Below are 13,152 nucleotides of genomic sequence, written 5' to 3'. Positions count from 1 at the left end.
TCGGGGAAATGACAATGCACGATTGAAACAGGATGCGACACAATAGCCGCGGCGGTGACGTAAGGCGGTGATCGATCGTTTTGATTTCCTTTAGTAATTAACTATCTTAAATAATATAAGAAATTATTTTTAACCCCCCGCCCCCCCCTCCCTCCGGAAATTATTTTAATAGTATATTTAGCAAATGATTAATGTGATCTTGAAATATTCGTTGTGTCTTTCGCATGCAGGAAATTTGATATAGAAAAAAATTAATCTTTTATATCAAGAGACTACCTATTCTCATAAATATAAACAAGATTATAATCTTCTTAGAAAAATTTTAATCTTGATTTGATTGAATTTATATTGATGCAAGTATAGATATTCATATATATAAACAAGAATATTATAATCTTCGTATAGAAGGTTTTTAGCTTTGAATTGAGCAAAAGTAATATTTACATAAATATAAATTCAATTAAATCAAGACTAAAGTTTTTAAGAAAATTATAATATTCAAGAGAAAATTTAATATCTATGAGACCATGATCAAAGTTTCTTATATGGAGCACAAACATGGAGAGTGACAGAAAAGAAAACTGGAAAAAAGTTCAAGCAGTAGAAATGGATGCAATTAGAAGATCGTTAAGGATATCTAAAAAAAAATCGGATAAAAAATAAAGATATCAAAAATTCGATGGGGATAGAAGGAACAGTAATGGAAGATATAGAGAGAAGATAATTAATTTATTATGGGCACGTAAACAGAATAGATAATGGAAGATTTCCAAAACACTCTAAAAAACTAAACACTCTGTCTAAACCTCTGGAACATCGAAAATAAAAATGAAGAACGAAAACAAACTGGAACCAATAGCGATGAGCGCAAGAGAAGTAATTTGTAAAAAAAGGAAGAATTGAATCTTGAAAATCGGATAACGTTATTCTAAATTTTAAATTATATTATTCTAAATTCATATATATATATATATATATATATATAAAAATAATATTTTTGCTTATACGTGAGAATATTTGTCTTGATTTATTATAAAGACTAATTTTTTTTCTATATAGGATTGAATACCCATCATATACACAGAAGCTTAGAGGACATCAAGAACTATGAAGACATTAGGAAGTTTGTTTTGTCGACGCGGCGGGATATCTTCTTGACCTCCTGTAAGCGAAGTTCGGTCAGGATTGCCTCGTGTCGCCTCGGTTATGACGTCCACGCAGATGGGGGTCTCAGGCATTCGAGCACGTATTCCAAGATAATGTATGCCATCTCCTACTAGTCTTCCGCCTTAAAGTTAGATACTGCATAAGCAGGACAATAATATATTGAGCGACAGTTCTCTCGGTCGAGCGTGCCATTTAAAATGGTAAATGCATATTTTATTTTTTGCATATTTTATTTTTTCCCTCTTGCGTTATTTCCCGTTTAATCCGTTTTCATTTCACGGAACTAATTAGGGTCCACGAGCATATATTTTGGAAAACGATGGATCATTATCTGTTATTATTTCCCGCTTAATCCGTTTTCATTTCACGGAACTAATTAGGGTCCTCGAGCATATATTTTGGAAAACGATGGATCATTATCTGCTATTATTTGTTTGTTTTTTTTTAATACGCATTACAAATAAATTTTGAAAGGCATAACTAAACGCATTATCAAAAGTGTGTTAGTTTCCCACTTTTCAGCTTCCGATTTGTTTTTCTCTTTTCTGAAATGTTGGTCTCTCTCTCTCTCTCTCTCTCTCTCTCTCTCTCTCTCTCTCTCTCTCTCTCTCTTCTCTCTCATACCAGACGTAATGTCTTTTTATTTATGAAAATTATTAAAAATCTAGATGCAATCTCAGAGATACTCCCCGCATCTTCCTTACGATAGTCCGTGTCAAGATATTACAAAATTCGTGTCGAGGAAAAGACGTTAATTAATCCCGGATACAATCTCCAAAAAAACCTTTGTTCGTCGTCGGTTTGATAATTTCCCGTGACAAAAAGGCGGCGTATCGGACGGTCTCAAGTGTGCCAGGACGGTAATGACGATCCGGCGTATAAAAAGGCGATCGGCTGGTACGCGGGCGTGAAAGAGGAACGATATACATCGCTCTCTGATGAGCCAGCGAAAGAGGGCGGAGGCGAGAACCTGCAAACAGATGCAAATTGCGCCTCGGGACTCCCGATCCGCCTACCTGACAACGCGGACAGTAGTGACGTAGACCGTTACGCCGTAAATAATCTACCCCGTCCGAGCATTCAACCCCCTACTCCTCCTTCTTTTTTTCATTTCCATATGCCTCTCCTTCGTTCTTTTCTGCGATGCCACTCGATCGGTCGCTCGAAACTTTTACTCCACAGCGTCGATATATTAATGTCGCTATTAAATAAATAGGGGAAATATATACAATAAACATAGCCGACGATAAGAAAGTGTAATTTGTAAGTCGCTTGGTCATAGATCGACTTTAGAAAATACAATACCTGAATATTTAATACTTGGACTAATAATGTTTGGTAATGTTTGTCAAGTGTATTTTGGCGTTGATTCGTCCAATCTAGAATATATCTGGTAGAATTAACCAAAGACATCATCTCATCTTTCAAAAATATTTATTTTTGAAAATTCTTTGTTATTTTATACACACATGTGATGACTATGATAATGTGTTATTTCGGGATAATTAATTTTGGTATAAATATAGAGTAACAAGATGAACAAGTTATACGTTAATTGAGTTGAATAACATTCTAAAACCATGAACAAGTCGCCAGCGTTTCGCGATGTGATTTTCACGACTAAGAAGGCCACGCGAATCATCCCGCGTGCGTCGGATCATTAATAGCCAATTAATTAGTCTGTCAGGCGGCATGTCTCCCGGCTGCGGTAATCGGTCTTCGTGTAAGCGTCGATTAACAGCGGGATGTATTCTCAACGGCAGAGCGTAGTTGATAAATAACAAGCCGCGTCTCATGGAACAAGATTAATTATTCTTCTCGCGGGCACTCGCGTTGGAAGATTGCAAATTTTTCACATGTTATAAATTGGCACGAAGCTTCTAGATAATTTATTTCAGGTTGCGTCTCTTTATATTTTACAACGTGATCACGTTAGGCGGGTTTGAAAAATATAATTTAGGAGTTGACGTGCGTGCGGCAAAAATCTAAAATGTTCAGTTTCAAACGAACACATTTTCTACTTGCAATTGAGAAAAATAGAAAAATTTTTATTCTACAGCGTCGATATATTAATGTCGCTTTGTAGAAAAGATTAATATAAGGTGGCTAGAGTTGCTTCGCCGGGAAATCAACCCGGGACTTGAACTCGCATAGGTTGTTTTCCCGATTCTATTCAAAGCTTTTGACCGGGAAGAAGTGGCAGAAGCATTCGCAACGGAGCATTCTTTCGGCAAAGGTGCCGACTTTTTTGCTGCAAAATAATCTATTCAGTTTTAGATTCTTTCATTTGTTGCGCAATGCTCAATGGGATCTCAATATATTACGCTTATAACGATGTTGACAGATATACTGAAGCAAAACTGCAGGAGTTTTTTAAGTGCGAAATCAATATTGTCAGTAGTTAAATTTTGCAGTCGAAAAAAAACGACTAGAAAGAAGAAACTACTCTGTGTTAATTGAAATTCTTGAAAAAATAAATTTGAAGCTTTATTAAAAACATCTTTAAAGGCTTAACTAGAATTTGTAAAATATATATTAAAAACATTATACTAGAAACATTTCTCTTCTCTTTCTCCCCCCCCCCCCCCTCCTCAAATGCTTAATATCAATTTAATATTTTAATAGCTATGAAATTTATTTTTTTCGTAATAGAAAAATTAAAGTCCATTATATATTTTATTATATTTGAATTTATACAATTATTCTTTTATTTATAAAAATTTTCATTCTTTGTAAAAAATTTTATTAATGAATAATGTTATATCTAAGATATGCTAAAAATAATTTCACCAGGGCAAAGCAGCAGGGAGTCAAAAACGTGACATTAATAGAAAAATTGGAAAGCGCATGACAATAAAGATAACAAAAAAGAAATATAGCATACGATAAAATTTACAGTTAGGGTTGTGCAATATTTTTCACGTTAGTTACTTCTATGAGCATTCAATTTCCGTCCTCTCTCACTTTCCATCCAAAAACACTTTATTAATAAATATTGAGCTAACAAATTTAATTATTAAAATAGAATTTTAATACCTTCGTTTTATAAGTTTGTAAAATCAGTTTCCTGTAAAAGATTAAAATCCTGTAAAATAACTATATCTTTTCTTAATTTTCATTGAATTCATTCAATATCTTGGTACTTTCACTGCAATTTTGTTAACTTTCGGGTCTTTCATTTCGTCTATTCAGCAAGACAAATATTACATTTTACTTCAACATAGCATCCCTGCTTATAATTGAAAAGAAAAATGGGATGATCTCGACTATAAAACAAGTTTTCTAAGGCACTGAAGGATCCAGGAAAAATCTTTCTGAAAAGCTTGTAAATTTCACGCTGGTTCAGTCTACCATTGTGTCGCACACACAAACTTTGAAATGAATAAATGATGGAAGGACACAGAAAGAAATATGGTTTAAATTAATAACTATATTAGCTATAAACTCATTTTTTGAATTTATATACGAGTTTAAAAAGGAACATAATCGATCACTCCTTACATTAGAATAACAATTTTATGAACATAACAATTTTATGAATTTTAGTATTATTTCATGTTCTACTTGACTTTTGTCACAAAAGTATTTTTTTCGATGATGTAATCGAAATTTATGGACCTTTCCGTTTTTTATGGGTACAATTTTTACCTGTATATATACCAAATTGTTCTACAAAGAAAGTTCTTTTGTGAAATAAAACACATTGTAGGGGTCTTAGGTCAAAGGCAAGTTTTCTATCAGTACAGTTACTCAAATATATCAACGTCACACGTTTGACTTTATAAACAATCTATTAATACTATTTACTATATACTAATAAAATAAAAAATAGAAAAAATGTATATATATACATATGAATGTTAAAGCTGATCGATAGATTTAATAGATCGATAACATCATAGAATCTTAACGAGAAGTGAAGGCTCCGCAAAAATATCGATCATACAATGTATAAGTAGAGTTAGTTGACCCAAGTAGTATCGCCAAGTTATAGTGATAACCATAGTTTAATAAGAAACTAATTGCGGTCGGCCTGATTTTGCAATGCAGAAGCTACTTTCGATGTGCAGCGAACTGTTCGCTCAACGGTGGAGATGATCTGCATCATCGAGTCGTAACAGCATATTTTCTCACAGGAATTAATTGTCTGGTCGCATCAATCGCTGCAAATGGTCGCTCTTCTAGTCTGCGAAGACCCAGATTGCTGAATTCACAGCGGATTCCACAGTGAATTTCCTCTTGGCTTGTTTTTCAGGTTACCCGTTATCCTTAGCGCACAAAGGATTCATGATAATCGCAGAAACTTGAAAAATATTTTTAAAAGGCATGATAAATTTGAGGCATATTCTTTTAAATTTATGTTAAATTAAGAAATTGAATAATTAAAATAAAATGAATTAAGACAGAAAATATATATATATATATATATATATATATTCACGGAAGATATAATGCATGTAATATACAATGATATAATTATAATTCATACATTTTAGATATTATACATTATATCTTTACTATTACATTTTATTTTAAAAAATGTTAAAAAAAAAATAAATGATATAAAAATAAATGATATATATTTTTTATTCCAACTCTTTTTTTAGCAATATATTTCATAGCTCCTTTCATTATAATTTATTTAAAATTTTCTTTAGCAGGAATAAAAAAAAATAGAAAAAAGGAAACACGACCAAAAGTTTCCCCATGATGTCACCATGTGACAGGCACAACGAGTTTCCTGAATTTTCTTTTCAAAATCTACGGGATGGCTTCTCTGCGTGCAGCCAATGAAGCCGTTTTAACTCGTAAAATCGTCAGATCATAAACACAAGGTCATAAATATTCTTCATCATCGCCTATAATCCTCATTCTCGAATGTACGGATTTATCTTTATTGGTTAAAAAAAAATGATAAAGGGGGTTGCCTCTGTCCAGGGAGCTGACGACTTTACATGATGAAATAAAGAGGAACTGCAAAAACTTTTCCACCATACCTGAAAAAAATACCTTTTTTTTTTTGTTCACCCAATTCTCAACAAAATTTATAACGTTGATTTTTTTTGTCGGACACGTCATGTCCAACACGAATATTATAACCATTTTCCAAATTTTTTGCTTAATATCTTTCGACTTAATATCTTTCACCTCTAATATCCTATTTCTCACGAAGCTGGAGGAATTTAATAAAATTCTACGTTTCTCCGTTTAAAAAAAAAAAAAAGAAAATAAATTTTTATTCACGAAGGGAAGAAAAGACTCGATCAACGTTATCGCAGAAGAAACAATGTAGCGTGGGACTGTTGGGTGGCGAAAAGTTCCGCGACAAGAACAAGAGAGCGAGATACCAAAGGCCGAGACCAAAAAGGTGCGCTCATGCTTCGTTAGATTCCTAGCAAGAAACGCTTCAATCTCTCGTCGCGACAGGCAATATACATTTTTGCGGCCGCACAATACGTCCGATCACGATGTACAGGCGATCGCTCGCGATCACCGGGATCATCGAGATTTGTGGGAATGCCGGAGCCATCGCGGCGTGGATCATCGGAATTTCACGGGTTTGCGATATTGCCCGCCGCGTTTTCTTCCCCGCCGTCCACCACCCACTTCTTCCCGCTCGACTTCGCCGGGAATCGGCCGGATTAATTTGTCACTCGCCCTAAAATCTAAATTCGTTAATTTTGCGTATGTCTCTCTCTCTCTCTCTCTCTCTCTCTCTCTCTCTCTCTCTCTCTCTCTCTCTCTCTCTCTCTCTCTCTCTCGTCGTTATCCACGTGGGCGTGGTTCGTCGTCCACAGCGAGAAGTAGCGAGCTGGTCTCTCTCTCTCTCTCTCTCTCTCTCTCTCTAAGAAATACGAGGATCGCGAGAATGCGCGAGGAGGAACAATCTCTTTTATTTCAATTTAGATTCCCACGTTCCCCGACAATGTCGATTCACGGGGGGTTTCACTTTTCATCAGCGAGACGTCTTGCCGTTCACCGAAGCGGTCTTCCACCCGTTCTACCGGCGGTTCGGCGAATAGAAACTGAGAAAAATATTAACAGGGAGAAAATGGTCGGACGGAGACAGGGGTAAAAATTCTGGAAGGATGCCGGCGGCAGAAGAAATGGCCGACGGTAAGATGCGATCTCGCCGATCGAAGCCGCGTCCAGGTGATTTCCGAGAAGCTGCAGAAAATCCGTTTTACGAGCCTCCTCGCCGATCGGGGCTTTTTGTCTTCGTTAATATCGCCTCGTCTCGATCGTTAAGTAGATCGCATCGGGAACGGCGCGCTGGCGAGATGAACAACTATAGACGAGGGGCGTTGCCAATATATACCAATCTGTCAAGATCGGCCGATCCTGGGCGCTCTTTTCCTTTGCGCCTCGCAAGGATATAAGGTTCGTCAAAGAAATCGTATCTTCCTTTAATGATACGAGCGCAATCTTGTCGTTGAATAACGAAGACTATTTACGAAGAGAGCGTATCAAAGTAAAAGCATCCCGTGCGGGTCGCGGTAATTACAGCACAAGTCGTGTGCAAAGTTACAAAATACATTGTTTCTCAAAAATGTTATTTTAATTACTACCCTTACGTTTTGTTAATCGTAATAAAAATTAGTAGTACTACATTTCTGGGATTTGATTTCGGTTGCGTCAAATAAAGCGCATAAAGCGTGTGTAATGCGCGCCTTCGAGGAATGCACTCGAGCGAGTCATTAATATCAATTAATATCCTTTAAACGTCCAATGAAAAATTCGTAATTAACGGGCAGAGACGATCGAACGATTAACCGGATATAATTTGCAACGCGTTTGCTTGCTCGCGTACGTTCGTCACTCACATGTAATAAGTCATGCGTTGTATCGTGGCTGACTTTATACGCGCCTTTCCATCGATTAGACGTCATTACAGCGAATAACAACGTAATTAGTAAAGCGTTTTTGCGTCACGTCGTTGCATTTTCGTGCGTCTATGTCGTCAATGTGGTCTCCGCGGTATTATAATTACACATGTAGAGTCACACATGACTTAACGCGATAATCATTATTATAAATATACATTTACTTCCTCATGGGTTCACACGTCAGCTACGTCTCTTGGTGAAGTTCCTTGAAACAGGTTTCTAATTGACACCATTAATATCGGCGAATAAGTTATAATTAATTAATGAGCATACATATTTGGTCTCCCGTTCGGCAAGATTTTCAGGATTTTCTTTCTCATGGAGAGATTGCGATTAGCATGGTTTTTATCGAGAGAGAGAGAGAAAGAGAGAGAAAGAGAGAAATGAGAAACGAGACAACGATCGAGTTCAATAAGCGCGACGTTTCAGTAACGCAAGGACATGTCGAGCCGTTTGAATCCTCGGTCCCCGTTTCTCACTACCTTGCGGTCACCACTTCTATTTTAATCTTGACCCCAATTAGTCACGCGTCTTTCTTTTTTCCATCGATAGCCTCGCATTTATATTGGACGCTTTTTCGCCTAGGCTGTCAACGACACACCACCGCCGTTGCTCTCATCATCTTTTTTCGATCCAAGTCAAAAACTTTTTAACGAGACATCGATTCAAATGGCAACTAAAAAAAAAAAAAAAAAATAAATTTTAAAATTAAAAATAAATTTAAAAATTCCTTTCACAGATAGAACTGTCGCGATAAAAAAAAAAAAACTAAAAGTCAATATAGAGATCATCGTTGCCCTGCATTCTCGGCTTCAACACACAGTTTAAGCTTTCACCCGGAGAAAAGTCCGGTTCAAAGGCCAATTATTAATTACGAATAAATCTATCTTGTGCCGAGAGGAATCGAATCGAGCGAGGAGGAGGACCGGTCGCAGCTGACGTGCGAAAGCTCGAGATCCTTGAGCCTCGCGGCGGTAGGTCCTCCTTCCTCCCTTCCCCCCCCCCTCCCGCTCCCCGGGTCCTCCTTCCTCTCGTGCCCTCGCACGAGCGAGAGCACGGCCGTCGCGCCGGTGTTGCTCGACTCGAACATCAGCAGCCTTGTACACATAATAACCAAGTGGTAATATCGTTTCTGCGACGAGCAGTGCCTCTTACTCGGCTGCCAGCGACTGACTCGAGCGCGCGGCGAAAGCGTTCAACGATTTTACATAAGCCCCCGAGTTTACGCGAGCATCTTCGGCGACACGTAAAAGCGACTTGTTTAGAAGAAATTCTAGAGAAATATGTAATCGATCATTAAAAAAGGAATCCTCGATTTTACGCGCGCAATTGATCTTTACTTTATTTCGCTGAGTGTAAACGATACGATTTTGCTAATTATAAAAAGTAGAAACGGACGCGCGCGTTAAATTTTTTTATCTCAAGGATGATACAGATATGGGAATAGGAGAGAGAGAGCGATTCGAGTTGCCGAATCGAAGCCGTCGCTACGAAATTTATGCCGTACAACGTATCATTGCACGGTACTTGATACGAGCTATAGGTAGCTCGTAACTTCGCGTGCGAGCGAGAACAGATCGATCGCGACCATCACGATCGAGTGCTACCGCCGTTGCTACCGGGCGTTGATGACTTTTACTTTTTTTTCAGGAGATCACGTGGCAGGAATACCAGCGCTGTGTGAAAGTAAGGCGAGTGTGCGCGTCGGCGTGAAGATTAAAATTAAAAAGTTTCAGAAAGAAATTACGTTTCTTAATTCGAGATAATTAAATTCCTGAAATTTTTCATTCGGCCTCTCATTGGAATTTCACGTGTGATTGCATCCGTTTGGGGAAAAAAAAAAAAACCTCTTTTTTTCCGCCGAGTATCGATATTTTCTTAAATCCCTCGCGAGGCAAAGCCGCGTTCAGAAGGAGGCGCAGCGAGCCACTTGACGACAGTCGATAGCTATTTTTGAATTGCTCGCGCGATACGAAAAAAGTGATTTGCATATTTTTTCACTTAAACGCCTTCATCAGACGCCTTTGTCATTACGTGACGCAATTTCATCGATCGCGGTGCGAAAAATAGGAGACGCGTAAGAGGAAAAGAAACGCGCGCGTCGACGAAGAAATGTCAAACGAGCCGCGCGAGGTTTAGCTCGAAGCTGAGCGAGCAAACGCCAGGGACTATTCTTACATCACTGTCATTATCCCGTGAGTAATAATAGCGAGACAATCTCTCTTTCGTTGACGTTTTTTCTCCTGAAAGGCGCGATTGTGCGGCGTTCATTAGGAGCCAGCGAGGACGAGCGTCGGGTGATTTCCGCGTTGAGATTCCACGGCCGATTGTACGCCGTGGAATAATTCAATCTGCCGAGCACGCGTCTCTCGCTCTCTTCTTCGCCGACATCTGCGAGGCTGGAAAGCGTATTCATACAGTTTCTTACGGTTTGCCGAAGTAAGAAACGCACGGGTGAAACGCACAACGATCGAACGTGAACGCGACGTTACTCCTCGAATCCCCATAAACTGGTTCGGAGGGGAGCAAAAGCAACGGCGGCGACGGCGGCGGAGGAAGAAACGACGACGCGGGAATTCGAGTCATTACGGGGCGAGAGAATGTAAAACACTCGCTGAGGGGCAACATATGACATCCGGATCACAATGACGCCTCCCATCGCGGAATGCTCTTCATCATCCTAGTCGCCGCCGCGGGTCGCCGCGGTAGCCGCGATCTCATTCACCGGGCGAGATCGAGGAATTCTTTTTGGACAAGCAGCCTCCGCCACAGCCGTCCGGATACGACGGGAATAAGATGAAAAAGAACGAGCGGAGGAAGATGGGAGAGAGAGGGAGATAGAGAGAGAGAGAGAGAAAGAGAGAGAGAGAGAGAGAGAGAGAGAGAGGGCTCGATGTAATTTTGTTGCTGCATTGTCGGGCGACGATTCCAGGAGCAGCACTTCTCACTTTCTTTTTTTTCTTTTCTTAGGCCGGCCTCGACGTCTAAACGAACCTCGCTACCGTTTTCTAGAATGACTCGAATCACCTCCTTCTCTTACCCGTCGGCTACCACCAGACTAACGCGAACGGACCTACTCTATCAATTCGTTCCCCTCGATTTGTACATTGAATTTCTGACTAAATCTAAAAAAAACGAAATGGGACCGACGAATAGGAATTTCGAAAGCACTAGATATCAACCGACGTAGCTTCAACGTAACACTATTGACTATTAATATTTGATTTAGAAAACGTGCTATTCCATCTACTGCCTACATTTGGTATCCCATTCGTTCTCTGTCAATGGCAATTTTCCCGTTAATTGCTTAATCATCGGAAGACAACGCGGTTTATTTCCTCCGTCTTTTTTCTCCCCCCGGCGGACCGGTAATCAAATCTCAATTACCGTCCGATCGGGAGACCGACATCGATTTCTGGCGGCCGGTGGCATTCTAATTTCGTGGCTGTCCGTCGGCGGATCCTTTGCCGCTCGCACGGCTCACCGCATCGCCGACGTGCACACGCGTGTACAGCAGCGGGGGTCTCTCTGCCGGCCAGCCCCTTTCCCCTTTCCTTCCTCTCCTCCCCCCCCCCCTCCCCCATCTCTTATTTGATGCACGTCGACCGTCTCGGATGCATTTATCATGCGGCCGACCGACTCGGACTCGGTGATGCGCGCCCGCCGGCCTCTGTCGCGTGTGTGAGAAATGTTGCACGCGCGTGTATTGCGACGTGTCCTTACCCTTACGGCGTGTACATACGTATATACCGTATGCGTGCACGCGCGACGGGCCCCGGACGGCGGAGAGAAGCCGCGGGCCGGTTTCACGCGTGGACAATGGCGGCCGTCACGGTGAAACGCGCGCTGCCACTGTCTTACGCCTTTGCCTACGGTCAGTCGCGCGTGCAACATGCGCAACACCTTCGGCCTCCTCGGTCTACCGTCTTCGTCTCGCCGCTTTCAGCGAAATGCCCAGGTCACCTTTTGAGAAAAGTTCCCAACTATTTAAGACGAGGGTATGCCTCTTTCCTACGTATATATCTTTTAAGAAAAGTTCCCAACTGCTTAAGACGAGGATATGCCTTTCTCCTACCTCTATCTACCTTTTCCCTTTTCTTCGCTTCTTCGAAAAAAAGAATTGGTCTTAAGTCACGAATATTCTCGTGTTCAAGCGAGAATATCATAATCTATATCTTTTTGAAAAACTTTATCGTCTTGATTCGAATGAATTTGTATTGATGTGAGTATTACTTTTGTTCAACTCTATATTAAAAATTTTCTGCATGAAGATTATAATGTTCTTACTTATATGAGAATATATAAGTAAGTTTTGATTTAAGAATAATTTTTTGTGTTCTTTTTTACTCATAGAAAAAAAATTTGTTGTAAATCAAGATAAATATTCTCATATATGTGTGTGAACAAGAATATTGTAATCTTCTTTAAAAACTTTAGTCGTAAATTAATATTTCTATTGCAAATATTACTTTTGTTTAATTCGAAAACTAAAAATTTTCTATATACAGATTATAATATTCTTGCTTATGAAAATATTTATGGATGCGTTCCGTTTCTTGCATGATGACCATAATGCATCATTTATCTTTGTTTAACATGTAGGGAATAATAAGGATAATCGAATGTAGTGAATAATAATACATCATGTGCATCATGCGAGAAACGAAATGCATTCTGTACTTGCATCAATATAAAAATTCAATTAAAACTAGATTAAAATTTTTCTAAGGAGATATAATTATAATATTCTTACTAATGTATGTAAATATATAATTTTAATTTAACACTATTTTTTGTTTTTTTCTCAAATACACAGAAAAAAATTAGTTTTAAATTAAAACTAATATTAAAAACTTTAGTCTTAATTTGATTTATATTGAATATTCTTATACATAAGAATATCTATACCTAAATCAATATATATCAACCGAATCAAGATTAAATTTTTTAAGAAAATTATTAATATTCTTGCTTATATATGAAAATATATAGTCTTGATTTTAAAATTAGTCTTCTTTTTTCTCTGCTTTTTTTCTCTATTTTTCCAACTACATAATAAAGCTTGTGCGCCGTATTTATCATTTTCGCAATCTAAAAA

This window comes from Pogonomyrmex barbatus, unplaced genomic scaffold (genome assembly GCF_055798465.1).
Source record: "Pogonomyrmex barbatus isolate J1 unplaced genomic scaffold, ASM5579846v1 scaffold3, whole genome shotgun sequence".
In the NCBI taxonomy this organism is placed as follows: Eukaryota; Metazoa; Arthropoda; class Insecta; order Hymenoptera; family Formicidae; genus Pogonomyrmex; species Pogonomyrmex barbatus.
Note: the sequence above shows the minus strand (reverse complement) of the source record.